We start from the raw sequence: 7,876 nt of genomic DNA on the forward strand, positions 1-7,876 counted from the left end.
CGCTCGGGGCTTTTTGCAACTCACCTGCTCCCATGAGCTCCCCGCCAGCAGCTGAGCCCGGCCTGTGCCTGGCAGGGGTTCCGCACGGTCCCGGGCTGCTGGTACGGGAGCCGGTCTACGACTCTCCCCTGGACCAGGCGGAGGCCCTCGAAGTCCCGAGCTGAGTCTGGGCTGAGGCCTAAGGGTGCTGTCCCCCCGCACAGCTTCTGGGAGCTGCCTGGGCTCTAACCTACATCAAGGACACTCGTTTGAGTCACAGTTGACTGGTAACAAACGTGGGGCAGAGCGGGGGAGGGAGAGGGGAGCGGGGACACGCTGCCGGCAGTTTAGTCCTTTTAGAAACGAGGGCTGTGTGTCCATCAGCACCGTGGGCGGGCCCTCCGGCAGGGCACTTGCAGGGAGGAAAGGGGCCTGGGGCACTTGGCAAGGTTTAGAGAGGTGGGCGGAGGGTGAGGACTGGATGCCTCCTTTGTTCTGAGCACTGAGCCCGTGGGTGCCGTGGGGGCAGCAGGGAGATGCCTGCCTCCTGGCCTTGCCTTCCGGTGCGCCCTCCAGCAGGCAGAGCAGGAGGCCGGCCATTCCAGGCAGTGGCGGGTCAGGGAGGAGGGGATGCGTCTGTGGGAGAAAGGGATGCGGGGGAGGGCTTCAGGTAGGACATGGAGAGACCTGTCTGGGGTCTGAGAGATGAGGGGCCGGCCCTGGGAAGACACAGCGTGGGAAGACCCGTGGAGGGGACACCGACCAGAGGAGCAGCAAGTCCAGAGGCCTGAACTAGCAGTGACCTTGATACACTGGAGGGACGAAGTCAGCAGGACAATAAGACACTGTGGCCAGAGCAAGTGAACAAAGGACAAAAAGTCGGAGGCGTCCGCAGGGCGGCCATGCGCACACAGTGGCTTTTCACTGCGAGGAGAATGTGGAGCGGACGCTGTGACCGGGAGGAACCCCAGGAGGAGCCAGGGCCCCTTCGTCCATGTCAGTCTCTGTGGGTGTGGAGAGAAGAGGGCAGCTCGGGGTGAAAGCCACAGGGACCAGAGCCAAACCCCGGGGACACCCCATGGCCGCAGGCCTCACTTTACCACGGAAAGAGCACCCCACACTGCCACATGGGGGGGGGGCAGTGGTCCGCCCAGACCCCAGGCTGCACTTGTCACAGTTGGCATTTGAGTCCAGAGGACAATGGAGGCGATGCCACTGGTCTCATCATTAAAAAGCAACACAACAGACACAGCTCAGCGGCTCAGTGCTTTGTGTCTGTAATAAAGTGAAAGACGGTCCCACTGCTGCCTGGGGACCAGGAGCGCCCGTGCCTCATGTAGTCCTTAGCGGCAACCTTTCGTCGGTGCTTCAAATCGTGAGCACTGATTCGCTCTCAATCCCTCTGCCTGCCCATGTAAAAGGCCGAGTTCACGTCCACAAAGAAGCTGGGTTGTTGTTTTTTTTAATATGTATTTTATTGATTTTTTACAGAGAGGAAGGGAAAGGATAGAGAGTTAGAAACATTGATGAGACAGAAACATCAATCAGCTGCCTCCTGCACACCCCCGACTGCCCGCAACCAAGGTACATGCCCTTGACCGGAATCGAGCCTGGGACCCTTGAGTCCGCAGGCTAACACTCTATCCACTGAGCCAAACCTGTCAGGGCAAGAAGCTGGGGTGTTAATTAACCTCACTTCACTTACTGGACCCCAGGGCCCCACAGACACCTTAGGCGAGGTGTTTCTAAGGCGGCCCTGTTCTCGGGTTCGTAACCTCTTTTCCTGGCAGGGCCACGTGCCCAGCTTGCGAACCTGCTTTGCGACACGGGCTTGGGAGCAGGACTGTCAGCCTCTGGTGATGCTGAACGGACACTGAGCTGCTGCAGAGGGGACAGTGGGACAGACCCACCCATCGGTGGAGTCCCGGGCAGCAGCCCGCGCAGCGTCTTCACCCTCCCCCCTCCTTGCTCACGCACCTAGTGGCTCTGCCCCTGCATGCAGCCCAGAGGAGCTGGCCGAGGGCTGAGCTGGGAAGGCTGAGTGGGCTGCCCCTGCGCAGCCCAGAGGAGCTGGCCGAGGGCTGAGCTGGGAAGGCTGAGTGGGATCCGCCTCCGTGCCTGTGGCTGCCAGGCTGTGCTGCCCCAGGCAGTGCGTGTCCCTTCCTCGATGCCACAGGTGGTGCAGAGAGCACTTCACTGATGCGGAGAGGGACGCGGAGCTCAGCTCGTCGGGGCCACTGACTGTAACCGCCCTCCTTCCAGCAGGAACGCCAGCCCTCAGGACCCAGGCGACAGTCCAGTGATGCGCCCAGGAGGCCGGGAACGCAGGGAAGAACACATGCAGCCACGCACCGCCGTGGTGCCCTGGCACACTGTCCCCTGAGGGCAAGGAGAGGGGTTCTCCTCATGCCTTTGGCCTCAGCATTTAGGGGTTCACGCGACGTCTAGGTGAGCACTTCAGGAATTCAGAGACAAGCAGCCTCTGCTCTTCCCTTCTGAACAAGAAGAAGCACGGAGTGCCGGCCCTTTCTGTGACACCGGGGGCCGGACTGGCATGTCGCTTGGCGGGAGGGGGTTACACTCGCTCTTCAGCACTGACCTGGGAGCAGAGCCTAACGCCTCCCCGGCGCCTGTGCCGGGGCCGGAGTCTGCCTGGTGTGGACGCTGTGGCTGCATCAAGCCAAGTCCCGAGCTCAACTCGCCCACCCTTCCGCCTCCCCTTCCTCTCTCAGCAGATAGTCATCCCCTCACCTCCCAGCAGTCTAGGAGGCGTAGGGGGTTCCGTCCCATCAGGACTAAGCTGCTGAGATGGTTTGAACCCGGCCGTCCTGCCCCGGGCCTGCGTGGTGACAGCCAGATTGCGCCATCAGACCTCGGCCGTGTGGTGAGATCTTAGCCCGGGAGGCGGGCAGCTCGCGGCAGGCGGTGGCCTCTCGTTAGCTGTATTGCCATTTGGTTCCCCGGGTTTCAGCAGCAGGTCTGTCCCAGCGGGTGCCCGAGTGACACCTGCCCATCAGCTCCGGCGCTGGACCCAAGGACCAGCCCCCAAGTCGACTTTTCCGAGTTGTGTGCCGTGTGGCTGCCGCTCCCAGAGCCGGACTCTGGTCTGCAGCTCGGTGGGGCTTTGTGGGGGAATCAAGGGAGGCTACTAGGGTCTTTGTCTTAGTCTTTGTCTTTGCGAAACGGTCCCCTGATCGTCTGTACTGACATTTAGTGCTGAAGATAGTGAGGATAATTCGGTTGAAAAGAAAGCGTGTTTTTTGTTGTGTAGTGCAGCGGGCCAGGATTTCACCTGTCACATAGGCACCGCCTGTGATTGCCATTTGGTTCCCCGGGTTTCAGCAGCAGGTCTGTCCCAGCGGGTGCCCGAGTGACGCCTGCCCATAAGCTCGGGCGCTGGACCCAACGATCAGCCCCCAAGTCGACTTTTCCGAGTTGTGTGCTGTGTGGCTGCCGCTCCCAGAGCCTGACTCTGGTCTGCAGCTCCGTGGGGCTTTGTGGGGGAATCAAGGGAGTCTACTAGGGTCTTTGTCTTAGTCTTTGTGAAATGGTCCCCTGATTGTCTGTACTGACATTTAGTGCTGAAGATAATGAGGATAATTCGGTTGAAAAGAAAGTGTGTTTTTTGTTGTATAGTGCAGTGGGCCAGGATTTCACCTGTCACATAGGCACCGCCTGTGCGGATTTAGGCACGCTGACATAACTTTCCAAACCTCAGTTTTCCTTTCTTTCAGTGGGATAGTAACGCCTATATTACAGGACTTGGGAAGGATTAATAAATATGTGTTACATGAACGGTTGAAAATGTGAAAGTGCGGGAACTTGAACGTAAGTGTCCAATTAACGTCAACTCCTGTTATTTAATCTAAGATGTCAGGCCCCTTACTTGGACTCTTCCAGCCGCCTTTCTTTCTGTCAGCCTAAAAGTCGATGCTGCTAAAGTGAGCTTTGAACCTGAGCTGCGGTTCAACAGGCAGACAGACCTGAAGGAATAAGGGTGTAGCTTTCAAAGACGATTATGTATCACAATCAGAAATGAAACCATGGCATCAAACAATTACCTTCTTAAAACTGATGCTATCGTTCAGGTCTTTGTGTTGCTTTTCAGTGTTTAAACACTTCAAACTCTTCAAGAGCCCTGTTCCTTAGCGGATTTATCCCTTCTCTTTAGTCATTATAGGCCCTGCTGAGCTAATTTCCAAAGGCTAATGCCATTCAGAGTCATTGTTGAGTCTTTGAAATAATTTACCTGTAATATTTCTAGAGACAAGCATTCCGCAGGACATGTGCCTTGCACCCACAGGCACCCTTTCCTGGAACAAAAGCTTGCTAGTTAATACGCTTTATTTTAGGCTCCGCAAAAAAGTCGATGCTGCTAAAGTGAGCTTTGAACCTGAGCTGCGGTTCAACAGGCAGACAGACCTGAAGGAATAAGGGTGTAGCTTTCAAAGACTATTATGTATCACAATCAGAAATGAAATCATGGCATCAAACAATTACCTTCTTGAAACTGATGCTATCGTTCAGGCGTTTGTGTTGCTTTTCAGTGTTTAAACACTTCAAACTCTTCAAGAGCCCTGTTTCTTAGCGGATTTATCCCTTCTCTTTAGTCATTATAGGCCCTGCTGAGCTAATTTCCAAAGGCTAATGCCATTCAGAGTCATTGTTGAGTCTTTGAAATAATTTACCTGTAATATTTCTAGAGACAAGCATTCCGCAGGACATGTGCCTTGCACCCACAGGCACCCTTTCCTGGAACAAAAGCTTGCTAGTTAATACGCTTTATTTTAGGCTCCGCAAAGCTGCCTAAACTTAGCTTGAGCTCCAACAAAACTGATCCTGTGTGGGAGTATTGTTTTCTTGTTGACTGGCTGCCCTCGGTGGCAGAGGGCTTCAGTCGCATGTGAAGGGAACCTGTTTTACAGGGGATGGAGGTTTCTAGCCTCCTAAAAACAGAGAGGCTAGACCAGGGGTCCTCAAACTACGGCCCACGGGCCACATGCAAATACAAATATTGTATTTGTTCCCGTTGGTCGCATGGGGAGCCTTTTTCATAGGGGCGGAGGTTTCTAGCCTCCTAAAAACAGAGAGTCTAGAGCAGGGGTGGGCAAACTTTTTGACTCGAGGGCCACAATGGGTTCTTAAACTGGACCGGAGGGCCGGAACAAAAGCATGGATGGAGTGTTTGTGTGAACTAATATAAATTCAAAGTTTCTGTTTCGGACTGTATCTATCTTTAATCCTGCAGTGAGGCCATGTGTCCTTCACAGTGTCACTGTTTTATGAAAGTGGCAGGAGAAAAATGCTTCCTGATTTCAGCTCTAACCGAAAATGCGGTTTCCAGTTGTAGCAGTGTTAGACATAAAGAGAAGCCTTTCGACGCGTTGGGGCTTTTGTTTGGGTTAGTGTATCTAGGAAAATAACAGTAATATGTGTAGCATAATTCCTTGGACAAGAAACTCTGTTGCATTGCAAAATGCTGGGAGTTGTTCATGTTACAGATGGTGAATACAATGTAACTGAAAAGGCTTGTAATCGCACCAGAGTGGCCGGTGTTTTTGTCTTGTTTTATGTCTCTCTTCAGCCGGGTCATGGACAGCCTTGCAAGTGGTACAGTTTCAGGAGGCATCTCCTTGTCCAAATTCCTGCTCCCGCGAGGCCAGCACAGGGATGCCTGGAATCCCACAATCCCCTTGGCCATTCCACGCATTCTTTGTCCCTGCTGAAATGTTAACTCCAGATGGTTGACACATTAGGTTTTATCAGGCAACTAGGAGCCTGGATACCTGAATTCATCGATAGAATCTATTGCTTTCTTGCAACCAAAGAACAAGACCGAGCCTGCTTGTGATGTAGAGTAGGAGATGCAATTGTGAGAAAATGAAGACACCATTGCTCACAGCTGACCCCGTGTTACATGGAAACTTTATTAATGAGCTACTGTTTTTAAATAATGAACTTCAATTTTTTAAATGTATTTTATTGATTTTTTACAGAGAGGAAGGGAGAGGGATAGAGAGTTAGAAACATCGATGAGAGAGAAACATCGATCAGCCGCCTCCTGCACACCTCTTACTGGGGATGTGCCCGCAACCAAGGTACATGCCCTTGACTGGAATCGAACTCAAGACCTTTCAGTCCTCAGGTCAACACTCTATCCACTGAGCCAAACCAGTTAGGGCTGAACTTCAATTTTTAAAATGATTCTGCACCAAATAAAATATGCCTGGGTGGCATGACTATCTTGCTGGCTGCTAGCTTGTGAATTCTCTTGTAGACACTATATTAGAAAACATTTTTAAAAGCTTGTTTGCATTTTATTTGAAGATCTCATTTTTCAATGACTGTTTATTGGCTGCCATTTTTGTTTAAATTAAGGCTTTTTTTAATAAATATTTTTTATTGATTTTTTTTTTTTTTACAGAGAGGAAGGGAGAGGGATAGAGAGTTAGAAACATCGATGAGAGAGAAACATCAATCAGCTGCCTCCTGCACACCCCCAACTGGGGATGTGCCCACAACCAAGGTACATGCCCTTGACCAGAATCGAACCTGGGTTGCTTCAGTCCGCAGGCCGGCGCTCTATCCACTGAGCCACACCAGCCAGGGCTAAATTAAGGCTTTTTAAAGAGCAGTTTTAGGTTTAGAGCTAATCAATAATTTAATAGGGATTTGAACCCAGGTCTGCTGGATTCAAACTCGATACCAAATCAACCCAGGGTAGAACCAGAGTCACAGCTGGATGCGGTGGGTTCTGCCTGGAGGCACCCTCTGGCGGGCGGAAGGGAAGACCGCCCAACAACTTGGGGCTTATAGAGAGGGGTGTGCTGGCTCCCAAGCAGGAACTGCCCCACCATCAGTTTTCAAGAAATAGCAGCAGTCCCGTGTCAGGAAGTTCTGGAAGGATTCCTCAGTGGACAGGAAGTCGGGGCTCTGAGTCCTCAGCAGAGAGACTGAGATCCCCCCACCTCTCTTCAATGGTTAGTCTTTCACCTGTGGCCACACCCACTGGCAACCCCGGGGTTTGAAAACCACTCCTCACACTTGGCACGTTCCTGGGAAAAGTGTTTTAATCCAAATACTCGTTAGTGTCCATTAACGTTCATGGACAGAGTCGTTGAGAGGGAGCGAGAGGTCAAGCGTCCACATGATGGGAGCTGGGCTGCCTCCCCACTGTCCTGGTCTCAGAGGAAATTAGGAGGTGCAGTAGGAGACAGGATATGGGGGCGGGGGCAGAATCAGGACATTTCCTGCTTCCTCCAGGCGCTTTCACATGGCGACTGCGTGTGAGGGGCTGAGAATCCAGGCGGGCGCAGAGGCTCTTGTACCGCACCTGGTTGGCATTTACTGGTACCGCGTCCACAGTGTACATGCGTGACGTCAATGCCGCTCTCAGAGGCCTCTCGGGCCGGGTGACTGCGGCCTTGGCCCTGGAAGGAGGGGGGCTGCCAGACCCACAGGGAGGAGAGTTGAGCCAGGCTGGGCGCCAGTGCGTGCCAAGGCGGAAATAGCTTTCTGTGTGTGATGTCTACATCTAAACCTACGTCTATATCGACCTTCCTCATCTATTAGCATGTGTAATTTGTGTGACCCTGGAGATGAATCTGTAGAATTAATTCCCATATAGGGATTATATCAAGGTTAGAGGAATTTTTAAAAACATTATCAACACTAAAAGAGTTTTATTGCCCTGGCTGGGTTGGCTCAGTGGATAGAGCGTCGGCCTGCCAACTGAAGGATCCTGGCACATGCCAAGGGCACATGCCCGGGTTGTGAGCTCTATCCCTAGTGGGGGGCATGCAGGAGGCAGCTGATCCATGATTCTCTCTCATCATTGATGTTTCTGTCTCTCTCCCTCTCCCTCTCCCTTCCTCCCTGAAATCATAAAAATATATGT

This window comes from Myotis brandtii, unplaced genomic scaffold (genome assembly GCF_000412655.1).
Source record: "Myotis brandtii unplaced genomic scaffold, ASM41265v1 scaffold1888, whole genome shotgun sequence".
NCBI lineage: Eukaryota > Metazoa > Chordata > Mammalia > Chiroptera > Vespertilionidae > Myotis > Myotis brandtii.